The sequence below is a fragment of the Eubalaena glacialis genome, chromosome 4 (assembly GCF_028564815.1).
Source record: "Eubalaena glacialis isolate mEubGla1 chromosome 4, mEubGla1.1.hap2.+ XY, whole genome shotgun sequence".
Taxonomy (NCBI): Eukaryota; Metazoa; Chordata; class Mammalia; order Artiodactyla; family Balaenidae; genus Eubalaena; species Eubalaena glacialis.
In genome coordinates this window covers 81853760-81870044 of record NC_083719.1, presented here as the reverse complement: position 1 = coordinate 81870044, position 16285 = coordinate 81853760, and the positions used below count along the sequence as shown (strand labels likewise).

At 34.3% G+C, this 16285-nt stretch overlaps 1 long non-coding RNA gene across 2 annotated transcripts in view; it reads left to right on the top strand.

Annotated features, from left to right (window-relative positions):
* Positions 1-110: 110 nt before the first annotated feature.
* The window catches only part of LOC133089841 (uncharacterized), a 215412-nt gene continuing 199237 nt past the window's right edge, over positions 111-16285 (top strand). For both annotated transcript variants that reach the window (XR_009700749.1, XR_009700750.1), the window contains exons 1-2: positions 111-287; positions 2964-3026. This is a non-coding gene — a long non-coding RNA (uncharacterized LOC133089841). The remainder of the gene's footprint in view (positions 288-2963; positions 3027-16285) is intronic.

The window sequence follows — 16285 nt, the reverse complement described above, 5'->3', positions numbered from 1 at the left end:
TACCAGGGACGCTTTCGGTTGCTAACATGCCGGGGCTGGCGCGTTCCGTGACGTCAGACGCGCAAGGCCATCTGCGCACGCGCTCTGCCAGAAGGCGGGGGAAGAGCTCCGTGGTTGGCTCACAAGTAAGAAAGTAAACAAAAAAAAGTTGTGTGAAGTGTGCAGCAGCTCTTTGCATGAAGAAACCATGAGAGGTTGGAAGCTCATAATTTGAGTTCGTTGGTGCAGAACTGCAGAAACACAGCTAATCATTTATTAAGACCGCCTTGACGTTTCCCTCAGCTCAGGTACAAATTTTAGACAGGTTTCTTCCTGCCTCTAGGTCCTTGACCTCTCTTTCCTTAGGGCATTTACGTTAGAAAACTTGTACATTGATTCTCTGCATTTTTGAAATATAAATCTTTAAAAAAGTTCTTGCCGGTGTTACAACCCAGGGTTGTCTTTCTTAAGGAACAAGGAGCCATCCTTTTGAAATGTCGTCAACAAAGAAGATAGCATCCCTATTCCCCAGTCTCTTTGGAAGGGTAGGAGCCTAACTTAGGCAGGCACCTTGTTTCAATTTGTAAAACTACCTCCTGCCACGAAACTAAGAGAAAATTTTACTTTTTCTTTGGGTAAGGCTAATTAGTAAACAGAATTGGCCTAAGAGGCTCCCTACTCTTAAAATCTCATGAGCTTTTTGTTACTTTCTGGTGAGTTGAGCTCAGACAGAGTCCTGGCCCCTCTTCTCTATTGGAATAATCTTGGATAAGTCTTCTTTGCCTGTTTAGCTTTGACATCAGTAACATGGAAATTTGGTTTGAGCAGATACAAACAAACACCAGACCAGAAGTCAAAGTTAGTATTTGTTCTTTTAAAAACTTATTCATTCAACAAATTGTTTAGACTTTCTACTCCTTTCTTAGCACTGGGTCTGAGTATTGAATAGTAGGCAAGTAAGATATGATCCTTGCTCTCATAGCACTTATGTTCAAATGGAGGTAACAGAATAAACACTTGCATTCATTCTGATTCTGAAGTGTGTGTTATAAATGACAAGTACAGAGTCCACAGTAAAAACTGTGTAAAGGACTATTGTAGGTAAGGTGGAGAGGATAGTGTCTTCTAGCTGCTTGGGGGTAACAGAGTAATGCAGTTGCTCCTGCCACGTAGAGTTGCAGGGACTAGGCCTCTTAATGCTGGGTTCCAGTGTGAGGAAGACCATTGGTGACACACCCTAATTTTAGCTTCCAACCTGGGCATTTATCAGTAATGAAGTGGCTCCTTGGGTTTCTTCTATCCCTTATTCACAACCTTATTCAGAGTCATACGTGGAAGAGAGTTAGTATGTAATGCCACTCCCTTCCACTCCTCAAAAAAGTCCAATATTCAACAATCAAAAAACAAAAAAAGTTGATCATCATCTTTCTTTCTTTACAGTATCTCATTTTTACCATTGTGTTCCTCGTCTTGATTAATGGCATTATTCTTCACTCAGGTGTTCAGGCATAAAATCTTGGAGTCATCCTTTACCCTTGGCTTTCCACTGGCATCAATGCTTGCCAGTAACTGCAAAGTGCTAAATAATTCTGAAATAGCAGAGTTAAACTAATGATTCCAAATAATTAGAGCATATCATGTTCTAGTGTTTCTCCAAATGTGATTCTTAGCTACCTGAATCAGAATCAGAAATGGGATTTGTTAAAAATGCAGGTTCTAGGTCACTATTCCAGAAATTCTGAGCCAGAATTTTTGGGATTGGGGACATGGACTCTGTATGCATTTTTATTAAGCTCTCAGGGTAATTTTTATTTACACTAAAGTTTAAGAATCTTTTCTCTCTCTCACCACCTATGTCCAAATGTTGTCAAATTTTCTCCATTTTCCTAATGTCTCTGTCACTAATCAACTCTTTTCTGTTCCCTGCCTCTGACAAGGGATTATTTTTATATTGCTAGAGATCTTAAACCTGCAGATTATTGTGTTTTTTGCATAATACTGTATTATTTGTAAAGTATCATGAAACAATATTTTCAATTCAATTACAGGAACTAGGAGCAAGTTTCCTGTGAGAAAATATTGTATTTTGCTTGTATTATATAAAATGACAATTTGGGGGCACACATGTCTATTTAAAAGACAGATTGTCAAACTAAGTATAATTGGTGTTTCTGAATTTTTTCTGTTAATAATAATGCTATTTGTTCATTTACATGTTTTCATTTGTCTCGCAAACAAGTTGTGCCAATCACTAGAGATTTAAAAACATATAGGGGAGAAAAATTATTAGAACAAGTAATTTATATCAATTTACTTAAATTAATCTGCATACTAGGAAAAGACCACCATTATTCTAATTTATCAGGAACACTCCAGCTGACAGAACAACAGTCTTCCGTGGAAATCTGTAAAATACCACCGGCCTGATAAGTAAAATCTAACCCTCCCTCCCTGGTCTAGTATTGAATAATAATTTTGAATATTAATTAAGCGTCTATTGTGTACCAGATATCACGTTATCAAATGCTAAATGATTATCTTTGTTTAGTCCTTACCAGAAAAAAACAAACTAAAACTAAACCATTATTATTCCTATTTTACAATTAAGGAAACTGAGATCAAGGATAATCAAACTGGTAAAAATCAACATGAGTAAAAACAATAGAGCTGGGCAGTGAACCCAGGCAGTCTAGCATTAGAGGTGGGCTATTGCCTGCTACATTTTATCTTCTCCTAATTGTAGGTTTCCATGACTTGAGTATAGCTCATTGTCTCAATCAGCTATTGCTAGATTAATGCTGCATAGCCAGTAACTAAAAAGATATCAGTGGCATACAGCAAATAAACATTTATTTCTCCTGTGTTTTTGGTAAAGGTGGGATTGACTAATTTAAGTTGACCTTGTGAGTAAGTGGAAAGGGTGTGGGGAATGGGCATAAGGAGAAATGAGGAGCCATGTATGTCTTTTTTTGTTTTTTAAACAGTGAAAACAACTGGTTACCCGAAGTCCCACCTGATGCCCTTGACACACATCTCACTGGAGAGAGGTATGTCACATGGCCACTTCTAGCTTCTGGGAATCTGGGAATTTTAATGTTAAAATGGGCATATTCTAGTCCCTAACAAAATTTGTTTATGTTAGCAAGGAAAAAGAAGACAATTTATATTGATAGGCGTTTCACTTTCAGTTCTGTCTAATAGAGAACAAGGCTCAAATGAGTGTTCTCTGGTGTCAAAATTCCCTACCTTCCCTCTTCCCCTCCCATTAAGGAAGAGGGAAGGTAGGAGGTTGGCTCAACTGGAATGGTCATTCATAGCGACATCTGATAGACTGAGTCTCTTATACTTTAAGTGGCAGGATATTGCCACATCAGGTGGGACTGTCTATACCCTGAAGTCCAAAAAGAAAAGGAGTTCAATAGGAAAAGAGAATACGAGCTGATCACAAAACCAGGAAGTCAAGAGAATGTACTAAAGAGCTCAAACGTGAAGGAAGAATTGGAATGTCAGAGGACAACTAAAGAGCAACAGTTCAAGAATAAGAAGGAACAGTGTTGTTGGGGTAGGTACCACATAACCAAGTAGGAATATGAATACATATTAGGGTTAAATATCTAAAAGAAAATGACCATATAAATGGGCTATGGTTCCTGAGAGGAAAGAAACAAGGTGAGCCCCACAGTTTCCCTGGATCTCTGCCTGGGGAAAATTTCCCAGCTATAGTGCATCAACCTGGAGTTCAATCAGAATGTGCAAGTCTCTCTTATCTGAAGAGGCAGAGATCAGAGTTCTGGTCTTTTGAAGTGGTTGGGATCTGTGGGCCAGGGCATTAAGAGAAGGAGTCTGTGGAGGTCATGAAGTTCATGTGGCAGTTTCCCACACACCGTTGACTGAGAGCTGGGCAGTACCACCAAACACAGCCACACAAAGTTAATAAGAGGCTGGCTGTTACAGAGGTAAGAGCAGAACAGAGAGATTAGACATTAAGCAGTGCTGGGGACTTTGAACTTAGGGTCCAGACTTCCTGAATAGACCCTCTAACACTTCCTAACAAAGTGGGAATCAAGCTGAATCACTGCTTTATGATAAAAGCCACACCCAGAGAAAGGCCCTCTTTATACCCACTTTAACAAAGCTTAAAACCAAGCCCTAACGAGATTCTTAGAGGAGACAGAGTTTTGAGATTGGATCTCACCAATTTACAGAGACTTGGAAAACAGGTGAACAGAAATTATACAGTCTCAAAAACAGAGATCTAAAAAGATTCAAGAAAAAATGAACAAAACCCCTTGAACTTATGGACCAATATTACACAGTTTAATATATATGCATTGGAGTGCCAAAAGAAAAATCATTATAATGAAGCAATAAATATTTTTGAAAAATGATTGAAAAACTTTCACTTACAGTTCCAAGAAGGTCAGAGAGCAATTAGCAAGATAAGTACCAAGAAAACCGCATATAGGCATATCAGAGTCACACAGAGAGTCACGGATATCAGAGTCCAAATTAGAACGTCTTGAAAGGAGCCATAGAAAAAAGATGCATTCATTACATACAGAAGAACAATAATATATATGAAGGCAGAGTTCTCATCGGAAACAATGAAGACCAGGAGCGGTAGCGTCTTTAAGGTGCTAAAAAGAAATTAAAAAGTTATCAGTCTTGAATTATATATCCAGTAAAATTATCTTCCAAAAAAATATGGCAAAATAAAGATATTTTCAGGCAAGTGAAAGCTGAGGAAACTCACTTCAAACAGACGGCACTACAGGATGTTTTTCAGGCTGAATGGAAGTGATACAAGATGGAAATTTCGATTTACAGGAAGGAGAGAATGGCAAGTGGAAATGGAAAATCACTGTGTAAATACAAAGACCAATTTTTAAATTCTCTTCTAAGTTTCTTAAAAAGAATTTAATGCTTTGCATAAGGCCACGTTTATGATGCGTGTACATGTAAAAACATGGCAATAGAGCATAAAGGTAAAGGACAAGGGAGGTGAACTAAATGGAAATATACTTTCCCATTTGTGAAGTGTGACATGTGACATGTGAAGTTTGAAATGTCAGATGTGAAGTGGGATTTATGAAGTAGGAAACTCCTAAGGTTAGAAGTGGAATGTTTATAAGTAGAATCATGCTTTTGTAAGGCTATAACATTTGTGAAGTATGAGGTGGGAAATGTCAGGTGTGAAGTGGGGTTTATGAAGTAGGAAGCTCCTAAGATTAGGAGTGAAAATTGAAGTGACACAATACTGATGCTAAATAGGCATTGTTAAAATAATAATAAGGAGAAATATCGTTAGACTTACAGCAACCAGCCAAAAATAATTAATAGAGTTATATCTATGGAAAGATAATATAAATATATAGCTACAAATAAAAATATATCTTTGTCAAGTATTTCTTACAGTGGATCATGAAGATGGCATTTTTCTAATAATAAAAGTGATACGTTGATACTATTGAAGTTTAGAAACTTACAGTTTAAAGAAGCAATAATTCTACCACCCTGAGAATTTCCTTTATTCCAATATTATATATGTGCCTGTGTGTATGTGTATGTAGATATATATATATATAATTTTTTGCTTGTATATTTAGAACAATAGAGTATATATAATTTATATTCTATTTTTATATTTATATCATAAATAATATTTTGTCTCAAATATCTTTGTAAACATGAATTTTAATGATTTATTATATGTAATCACTATGTTGGACAGTTTCCCTTTAGCTGGAGCACTGTTATGAAAAATATCACTAAAGTATTATTTTATTTAAATATTTTCTGCATCTCTGCCAGTGAATTATTTCTTAAGGGAATATATGCCAGTGACCTCATTTTAGGGTTTTAGGTAGACAGATTCTCTCTGTCTTAAAGATTTAAAAAAGAAATTTGTTGTGTCAGTTGTTTGAAAAGCAGAAGTGGATAAAGCTGAGGCAATACTAAATGGTGAATGGTCTCATAGGCTGTAACTGAGCACCCAACCCAGTGAATAATAACTGTGGGAAGTAAACCCAAGACTGTGGTCTAAGTACAGGCAAGAATACAGGAGGGTGATGTCTGAGAGTGGAGCCAGTATGGAGTAGGGTGATAACACCTTTGCCTCCCATTCATTGCCATCATCACTTGGGAGAAGGTAAGGCCTCATGGAGGAGGGTTATATTAATTAACATTTCAGCCTATGCAGCAATTTAGTGTTCCTAAGGTGAGGGATAGTCTATTGGCAATGAACCTAGAAGAAGAAGTCAGTGTCAGGTTTGAGGGGAAAATGGAAAGAGATTACTTTGTGAGACAAGGCAGTTATGACTGGCTTTATATGTGCACAGTATAATCTTCCGTAGCACGAGTGTCACCAAGTGGGTAAAAAACTGCATTTATGGGGCAGTGGGAATTTACTGAGGCACGAAGAGTCATTGGGATCAAAGGGTCATGAAGTTTATAATCTGTAACAGATATGTCTGCAACTGTCTTCTCTAGGGCCTCTTCAGTGCAATATAGGGTGGTGGTTGATATTAGTAGGGCAGGGGAGGAGGTGCAGTTAATGTCTTAAAGCTGAGAAACAGGGCAGGCACCTCAGAAAATAACCAAATTCACCAAGGCAATTAAATATGCAAGCCTTTGTGAACAGATCTTGCCATTCTTTGATAGAGCTGAAGCCAGATTTAGAATTTGTTGGAGACAATATACTTGTGTTTTTAATTCCAGAAAGAGCATATGATATTGGGATAGTAATCATTATATTTTAAAATGGCTCATTAATTTGGAAGGATATACTTGATGCCATATAAGAGAGAGAAGTGCTTCCTAATGATCAGTTGCTTCCGTATGATGAAAACCGACTAGTTTTTAAATATTTTTATTTAAATACTTTAAAAATATTTTTAAATTTTTAAGAAATATTTTAAAATTTTAAAATATTTTTATTTGAACAGATATTAAATTTATATGGTTCAAAATTCAAAATGTACAAAAGGATATTTACTGAAAAACTGTCTTCCATCCCTATTCACCAGATAAACAGTTCCTCTCTCAGAGCCTAAATATTTTCAGTTTCTCATGCATCTTCCAGAGATAAACATATGTATACAAGTTATATAAAAGTGTCCTTTTTAACACAAATGAAATGGTAGTATTCTTTACATACAGTTTGGTACTTTGCTTTTCCGTTGGTGTTATTTTTTAAAATACCTTGGAGATCATTTCATATCAGTACATCACGAAATTTGTCATACTGTTTTATTCAGGGCTGAATTGTGATTTTTGTGAGCCCTAGGTTCTTTTGCCTTCTTTGACCCCTTTCTCCGTAAATAATAGTAATAGTAACAGTAATGGTAATAGTAATAATAATAATAAAGTTCTATTTTATGACTGTGTTGGTATAAAGATGAATATAATCAAGGTTGGATTCACTATTATTTATTATTATTATATTTATTTCTTCTGATTTTAAAAGAAGTTTAAATTAGCACATTTTCATGGGTCCCTATAAGTACTGGTGAGCCTTAGGCACTATGTCTATTGTGACTAATTGAAAGATAAATCAGCTCTGGTTTTATTATTACAAAGTTTTCCATAATAAGGACATTATTTTAATCAAGTCCTCGTTGATGAACAGTTAGGTTGTTTCCAAACTTTTTGATTTTTTTTTAATAGTAAGGAGTTTAAAAACTGTAAACTAAACAAAAAGATGCAGCCAAACATAGTATTTACATACTAATTTAGAATGGTACTACCTTGTAAACTAAAATTATTATTTTATTTTATTTTCCTGCATTTTTTAGCTGGTAGTAAACCAAATAGTCACCAAGTGCTAGTGGGGCATGTAAAATAGCACTTTTTATTTCTCTGTCATGATTTTTATTTTCTTTTTCTTTCTACATACACCATCCCCTTCTCTTTGCCTCCTCCTCCTTTGATTCAGATAAATATTACTATTCTCTTTACAGTTCTTCCTTCTTTCCTATCAGTTCTTTAAGTTTGTCCTAAAGGCTTATTTATATTCAAACACTTTGGTAGAATTCAAAGATGAGGAAATGGCCAGTATTGTTAATATTTGAAATGTGCCTGCATAGAATTTCCCTGGGCTGAATTCATAGATAAATAGCCTAACACAAAAATTAATTTATATGCTGTGAAATGTCTTATAAACTAAATGATCAAATTGTCTTATATCCTTGATTCTCACAAGTTTATCAACTGTATTATGTCTTTCTCTTTATCCCATCCTTTATGCCTGTCTCTTGAAAAAATCATTTCTTAGGTATATATATTGGCTATCTTAGCATTAACATGAAACTCTTACAGCATACTTAGCTAGCTCAGTATGGCTTCTCTCAGTGAGATATTTTCCCAATTAATTTTATGTTTGTAGATCAGCGGTTAAAACTAAATGAGGCTGGGGGTGGGTAGGTAAATGCATATATAATCAACTAGGGAATGATGGTCCTGTCTAAAAGTAGATGTCATTTACTTTTAGTCAGTTTTCATCATACAAGACAAGAAAGCATAAGTTGACTTTTTTTCTCAAAATAAACCATAAATTCATATATTTATGTGACATCACTTTTTAATTAGCAAATAAAATAAATAAAAATATCAGAAAAACACTGTGCAGTCAACACTGCACACCAAATCAAATATATCTGTAAGCTGTAGAACTCATTGGACGGCAGTATGAAACTTTTGTGTAAACTCTTCAAGGACAGGAATTTGTCACTGCCTTTGTATTTAACGAGTATGCCTGCACGTGGTTGGTGTTCAGTAAATATAGGTTAATATACAGAATGAATAAAAAAGTAAGATTTCTAATTTTGAATAGCAGTAATAATGTTTCTTTTATTCATATACCACAGCTCTCTAGATAGAAAGATATAGTGCAAATTCTTCAGGTTAATCAAATTCCATTACTTGAAGGAAAAAAATTAACACTAAATAGATTTTCATGTATCTGTAGAGTCTTAGAATTCTTACATACTATATAGAAGTAAATGTAATCCCCTAAATTTTGTTGAAGAGAAGAGGAATGTCTAGAGAGGTTCTAAAAATTTTTTAGTGGAAAAAAATACTGAAGGCATGACTAAGCTCAAACCTCCTGATTTTTAAAATTGGGCCCTTTTGCACCACACAATGTTTTCTACTCTGTCACTAGTGCTATCCCTCAGCAAACAGTTGGATAATAAAAGGACTTACTTCCTACATCTATAAGGGGTTTAGATTTTTAAAAATTGAACCTTCTGTTAGTAAGGAAAAAAGTTTAAAATTAAAAGTAACTGTTTCTTCTTATTCTAAATGGAGTTAATATAACTACCAGATTTATGCAGCAAAGTTTGATTTTTATGAGTACGATACCATTAAAAATTATTTAAGCCATAATGAAATTTGTAACTGGTCTGAAGACTACTTTTGCCATGGTTAATCATTCACAGCAGTGAATGATTCTTCCTGTTATATCAAGTAAACCCATCTAATTTAAAGTTGAAAATGATGTAGCATATCCATAACGCTCATCTCAAAGGATGACAAGACTCATTGAGCAAATATGTAAATTTGCAGCTTAAAAAAATTAGGAATTTTCCTTTAAAAATCATCATCAAATATATTTGCTATATAAATATTTTGTTGCAGTCCTGACAAGGATTCCTTATTATGCTAATAAAGATACCCGAGTAATTAATCAATTATTTATTAATCTTATAATTAGATACCCTAGTAAGGATATGCTAATCAGGCTTCCATGCTCATGATCACTACCAGCAATCAGCACAGGCATACTAAGAAGGGGAATGTGGGAGATAGTCAAAGAAGTATTTCCTTCCCATGAACGCTATTGCAATTTCCAATTTTGATTTTGTAGGAAGGGAACAGTAAAATAAAACTCTGATGGCAACCTACCTGTAACCTCAGGAATGCCCCAGACTGTGTATAAATCTGCTGAGTGGGTCCTAAAGGTGGAGGAGGAGGAGATTAGCCTGTGCCTAAAACTTCTAAATGGAACCAGGTGGTACATCCACCCACCTTGGCATATCAAATAAATGATCACAAGCCACAAGCTCATGATGTAGTTCAGATATTTATCCAGCATCACTCTCCTGCTTATGCACTCTACTTATTCATTTACTTCTTGGCATGCTTCTTGGTTTGGTTTTACTTATGTTTCTATTGAAGACATTTACCTTACACTTGGCCTGCATCCTGGCTTAGTGCACTGCAGCCTCAAGAAAAACCTCTGAAAAATTATAGAATATGTATAGAACTATTAATTAAAATTTTCATATATCTTATGGGGTGTGTGTGAGAAAACATCACTAAATTAGGTAAAGGCAGATAAGGGAAGTAGAAACTAGGAATTCCATTATTTAATATCTGCACTGTTCCTATGTTTTTTAAACAAACAACTCTGTTCAGTGTGCATCACTGGAGGATACTAATAAATATAGCAGTTCTAAAAACATACACTGAACATCCTGTCACGTGAAAACTACATATTCTCTCACAACAGAAGAAACAATGATGAAAAGCCAATTCTGTACTTTAAAGTCAAGGCAAATACAGCAGAGGGAAAAGGAAGGAAAACAAGTATCCAAGAATGATGTCAATCTCTGATGATGCTCTAATTATTATGTTGCTTATCACCAGGGGAAAAATACTTTCCATTCCTGGATATATCAGTCAGAGCTTATTGATGAGAACTTTTAAAATAGATTTTATGCTTTAGTGTGATTCATTCATTCATTCATCCTTTGAATTTATCAAACCTGTATGAGCACTGCGTGAACATCTTCAGTACCTCCTCTTTGGAAGATGCTTCACACTCACACTCCCATGGTCACTGGGCAGTCTGACCCCACTTTTGATCCACATCTGGTAAGTTCTAGGTGGGCACCTGACCCAAGGTAGGCCATTCAGAATTCATTACAGTGAATTTGGAACTGGCACTAAGATTGGTCTCATACCTGGGAATGTTTATTGAATGGTTAAAATGTAAAATCTCAGCCAAGCTTTCTGCTATGTGAACTAGGGTGTAGCCAAAGCTGATATGAATATTGAAAAACAAAGTGACATGATAGAAACAAACAAGATGAGGAGTGGATAGTGACTGTAAGTTTGTTTGCTTTTGTTCATTTTGTTGTTTTGTTGTTTTTATTTTGAAACCTTAGCTTAACTTAAGCTGCATTTACTCTCACAGGCATTCTTGTATGCATCTCATTTAAACAATTTATCTTTCAGTGTAAAACTCTTAAGAGCAGAGAATTTTAGAAACACAAAAATCTCGCTCATGCAATACTGTCCCGTTTTGTTAAACGTATTTTGTGAGGGCAATATTTTTGTGTAAAATGATCTAAAACTCTGATTTGCCAATACGTAATACAACTCAAACCCTCAAATTAGATAGTTCTGTAACACATCCAATCTAATATATTTCTAAGTAATTTTAAACTGTGCAAAAAAATCGATTCATATATTTAAGAGCAACTTTCTTTGAACTTTAAACAGATGTATTTCAGAAAAATATTTAATTAGATCTAAAGGACAGATTTTCAGTTTAAAAAAACAATAATTAATTGCATTAAGAATTTCATGTATGAAGTTAATATGATTGTTTTTTGAAAACCAATATTACAGGGTGGTGAATAGGTCTTACCTGTAACTGGGAATTGGTAACTAGGAACCAGAACTGAGGACAGGGAGGCTTAAATATTCTGTATTCTAGGGAGAGCTGAGGACAAATGAAGACTAGACACTTCTTTGGGTTTATTTAGAGGACACTATCACTCCTGTCCTACTGTGGACTCAAAGATGTCCTTAAGGAGAAGGGTAGAAAAAGAGGATAGTTGAAGGCAAGGAGCAGAAAAAAAATATAAAACCATTTCAAGTTTCTAACCCACTAAGTTTAAATTCAGTAAAATGGTTTGCTCTAACTGGAGAGTTTTCATTATCGTTTTTGGACTGCCTTCTATGAAAGCAGGATTCTCAGCAGTGTAATGCTACATACCTACATGTTACGCTTCCATGTAAGAATGACTTACATGCAGAATTCCTCTTTGAAAAATGGAAGTTGTATAGACTGTAGCTTTGAAGCTTCTGCCTCAAATAGCTTAGAAACATAAAAAGTACATCATTAGGCAATGGGGCAGTAGTCACATCTAAAATATTTAATTATTATTAGCATTTTTAAAACTTTTAGCTATAAAATATGATATGCAGTGTTTAAAGTGCAACACACAAATCTATATCATATGATCTGAAACTATCAGTTACATAAATCAATTTATGGCTTAGCATTATTAGAATTATGTGATCTAATAGAACAAAAAACTATTATCCTATATCTCCAAGGTGGTTTAATAAACTCTCAGTATAAGTTGTTCCAGGAGTAATCCTCATAAAAAATTCTCCAAAGCAATCATTTTATTGGGTTTATGTAATGCAGACAAATCAAAAGATAATAGCTCAAACTCTCCTTTGATTATTACAACATGTTTAACATTATCTTTCACTGGGACCTGTTAAGAAATGATGTGTTCGGGGTTTTATTTTTCAAGTGCTAAGAAAATTAAGAATATTTATAGAAAAACTTTAAGATCACTACAGAGGTTACTAATTTTATTTATAATTTCCAAGTTTTCAGGTCAGAATAGTAACTTCCAATGTGAGTTTTTCAGCATTCTAGGATTTTTCTACTTAATTGGAGTGCCCCAAAGTTTCAAGCAGTTTTCTTTTAAAAAATCAATTTTAATTTATTTAAGTTAAATTAAAATTATTTTTACTGAATTGTTCATGCTGTTCTTACTGCTTAAATAACTTTATTTAAAAAGTGATATAACAGTTACCAGAAACATATTAATGTACTTTTTATAAATTAGGCATGTGTATAAATATCAACAGTAGGGCAGTCGTTCTCTTGGAGAATGAGGCCCATGGCATAAGCATCACATGGGGATGTGTTAGAAGTGAAAATTCTCAGGTACCAGTCCAAGCTATTGAGTCAGAAACTTTGGGCTGGACCCAGGAATCTGAGATTTTCCAAGCCCACTCTGTGATCTGGAAGCACACTGTGTTTTAAGAACCACTACAGTAGGGTATTGCTACTAGGAAAAGATTAAAACAGATTAACAATTGGTTGTTTTCTGTAAGTTGAATCTTCCGATTGTAAAACTAGTTTCAGTCTTGGCTACACATTAGAACTGGGAAACTTTAAGAAATTCTCATGCCAGTGCCACAACTAAAACCAAGTAAGTGAGATTCTCTGGGGTTTGGGACTCAGGCATATTTTGTAAAGCACCCCAGGTTATTATAATGTGCAGTCAAATTTGGGAACCACTACATTTTGAAGTAAGCTCTTGTAAGAGTAGTGCCCTGCGAGAGCTATAAAGATATTTCCTAAATATTAATGCTACCTTTTGAGGGTGCTTAAATGCTGAGATACCACAGGTACCCTCTGCCTTGGGCATTCTGCATCCTTCAAACCATCTGGAATGGCCAAAGTTAATGCATCCCTAGATTTTTCTCCACCTCCCAGAATTTACTGGAAGAAAAAAAAAAAAAAACAGAAATTGAAGAACACAGCTGTAAAAGAAAGATAATGCACTATGACCTAGACAAACCAGAATTAATAGAGAAGCTAGTTCAATAATTTAAAATAAACATAATAAATATCCTTGGAAAACAGAGAATGTTGGTAGCATGAAGGAAGAACAAGAAATTATAAAGAAGAATCAAGCAGAAATACTAAGTATTAAAAAAAAGAACTCTTGCCTCATTCTCTCTTTCCCATCACTGCCTATATTCCTCTGGAAAGTTAAAATGAATCAATTTTAGTTCTACCTTATTTAGAAATTGCCTTCCTCCCTCCCTCCCTCCCTCCCTCTTTCCTTCCCTCCCTTTCTTCCTTCTTTCTATTTTCAATTTTGATGTTTGCTTTGTAGACACTAATAGATTTAATTAAATTAATTATTCGCCATTGCTTCTTATATATCTGTCCAATGTAATGCAGAAAAAAGAAAATAAAAGACAATATCTAATAGGCAGTATCTCTGCCCTTTAATCCTAGATGGCAATAGCAACCCCTCCCTCTGTATTGACAATAAAGAATGTCTCTGGAGATTGTCAGATGTCCCATGGGGGACAAAATCACCCCCAGTTGAGAACCACTGGTAAACACTATTCTGGCTTCTCTCACCATAGAATAATTTTGCCTGTTGCTAAATTTCACATGATTGGAATTAGATGGTATGCATTTTGGTCTACCTTATCTAATCAACCCATCACTGTCCTTGAGTGTAGATCTATTTGTGCTGTTAGAGTGGATGTTTTAACCATAGTTCCGAGATTGATCTCTATTGTTGTGTTCGGCTGAATTTTTTTTTTTTATAAATGCAGCTTTCCATTGTACGAATATACTACAACTTATTTAACCCATTCTCTCATTGATGGGCATTTGGTTTCTAAATTTGACTATTATGAATAAAGCTAATGTGACCATTTTTGTACATGTCATGCTGTGGATATGCACTCATTTCTGTTGATGTTGATGTTCTGTTGATGTTGCTGTTCATTAAATCTAAGAACTTCTATTATGAAAAGACACCACTGAGAGAGTGAAAAGGCACTCTGAGAGGAGATATTTCAATGCATATTTTCATCAAGGAACTCATATCTAAATATATAGAGAGAGCTCCTATAGATCTATATGGAAAAGACAATCAAACTGGAAAAATGAGCAAAAAACTTGAACAAGCTCTTCACAAAAGAGAATATGCAATAAATGTATGAAAGGGAGCTCAATCCAATAGCCATAAAAGATATCCAAGTTAAAACAGTAATTGGATAACCCTACACAGCCACCAAAATGGCTAAACTTAGAGACTGACATTACAAAGTATTGGGAAGAATGTAAAAAAAAAACTGAATCTTTCACATTGCTTACTCTATGAGACAATCTCACTATGAAATATATAAAATGTTCTGACATATGTTTGGGTTGTTCTTAATATTTTGTCATTAGAAACAATACGGTGATATTCTTGTGCTTTCATCTTTGCACTTCATGTGAGAATTGGTTCTGGATTTCTAGAAGAATCTATCTCACTGTGACTTGTAGGACCTCTTAATATATCATGGATATTAACTCTTTAATGTTATATATGTTGAAAATATTTTTCTTCTTATATCACTTCTTTTAACTTTGTTTTTAAGCTCTGGTAATATATAGAACTTTAAAATTTTAATGTCATATCTATCACATTTCTTTTATGACATCTTGTTCATATCTTGGTTAGAAAAGTCTTTTATCTCAGGAATATTCAAAAATATTTTTCTAATACTATATTATACATAAAATTCTTATTTGTTAAATCATTTATAGTTTATTTTTCATTATGGTATAAGGCTGGAATCATCCTTATATTATTTATTTCCTGTTGAAGTGAAATTTTCTCTTTTCCACATACTAATTCCCCATATATGTATGTGCTCTTTTCTTAACTCCTCAGTTACCTTTTTCATCTGTTTGTCCATTATTGCATAATATCACATTTATTTTTATTTTCTTCCTTTTCAAAAATTTCCTGGCTATTCTTGAGCATTTGCTCATCCAGATAAGCTGTTGAATAAATTTGTTTTTCTCCCCCTAACCCCGTAAAAACCCTCTGAGAATTTGATTGAGTTTGGCATTTACTCTGAGTCATTTTATATTTTTATGATATGGAATCTTCTCATCTAAAAGTACAGTATGTGTTTCCCTTAACTTTTATATTTGTAACAAAAGATTTACAGTTATTTTCAGAGATCTTACACATTTCTTGTTTGGTTTATTCCTATGTCTTTTATAGTTTTTGCTGCTATTGTGGATTTCAATTATTTTCTTATTTTCAAAACAATTTATTGATAGTTTATGAAAAAGACATTAATTTCAGTATATTGATATTGGGCCTGCCACTAGTTACTAAGCTCTCCTAGAATATCTAATAGTATTTTTTTCTTAGTGTAATTTTATTTTTCCAATTTAGTATTATATTCTTGGAAATAATGAAAATTTGCCTCATTTTAAAAAAGTTTTAATTCTTATTTATTTCAATTGAAATATTGCTTCCATCATGAACTCCAGTACAATGCCAAACTCTGGAATTCTTGTGGTGTTAATGGACGTCATTGCTTCTGTCTTTTCCTTTTCTTTTCTTTTCTTTTTTTCACTTAAGTGGTATTGGTTCTAGTGTACTACATATAAGTACACAGAGTTTTGCATTTGTTTTCTGGGTATGGGTTTATCATGATAAGTAAGTTTCCTTCAAGTGCA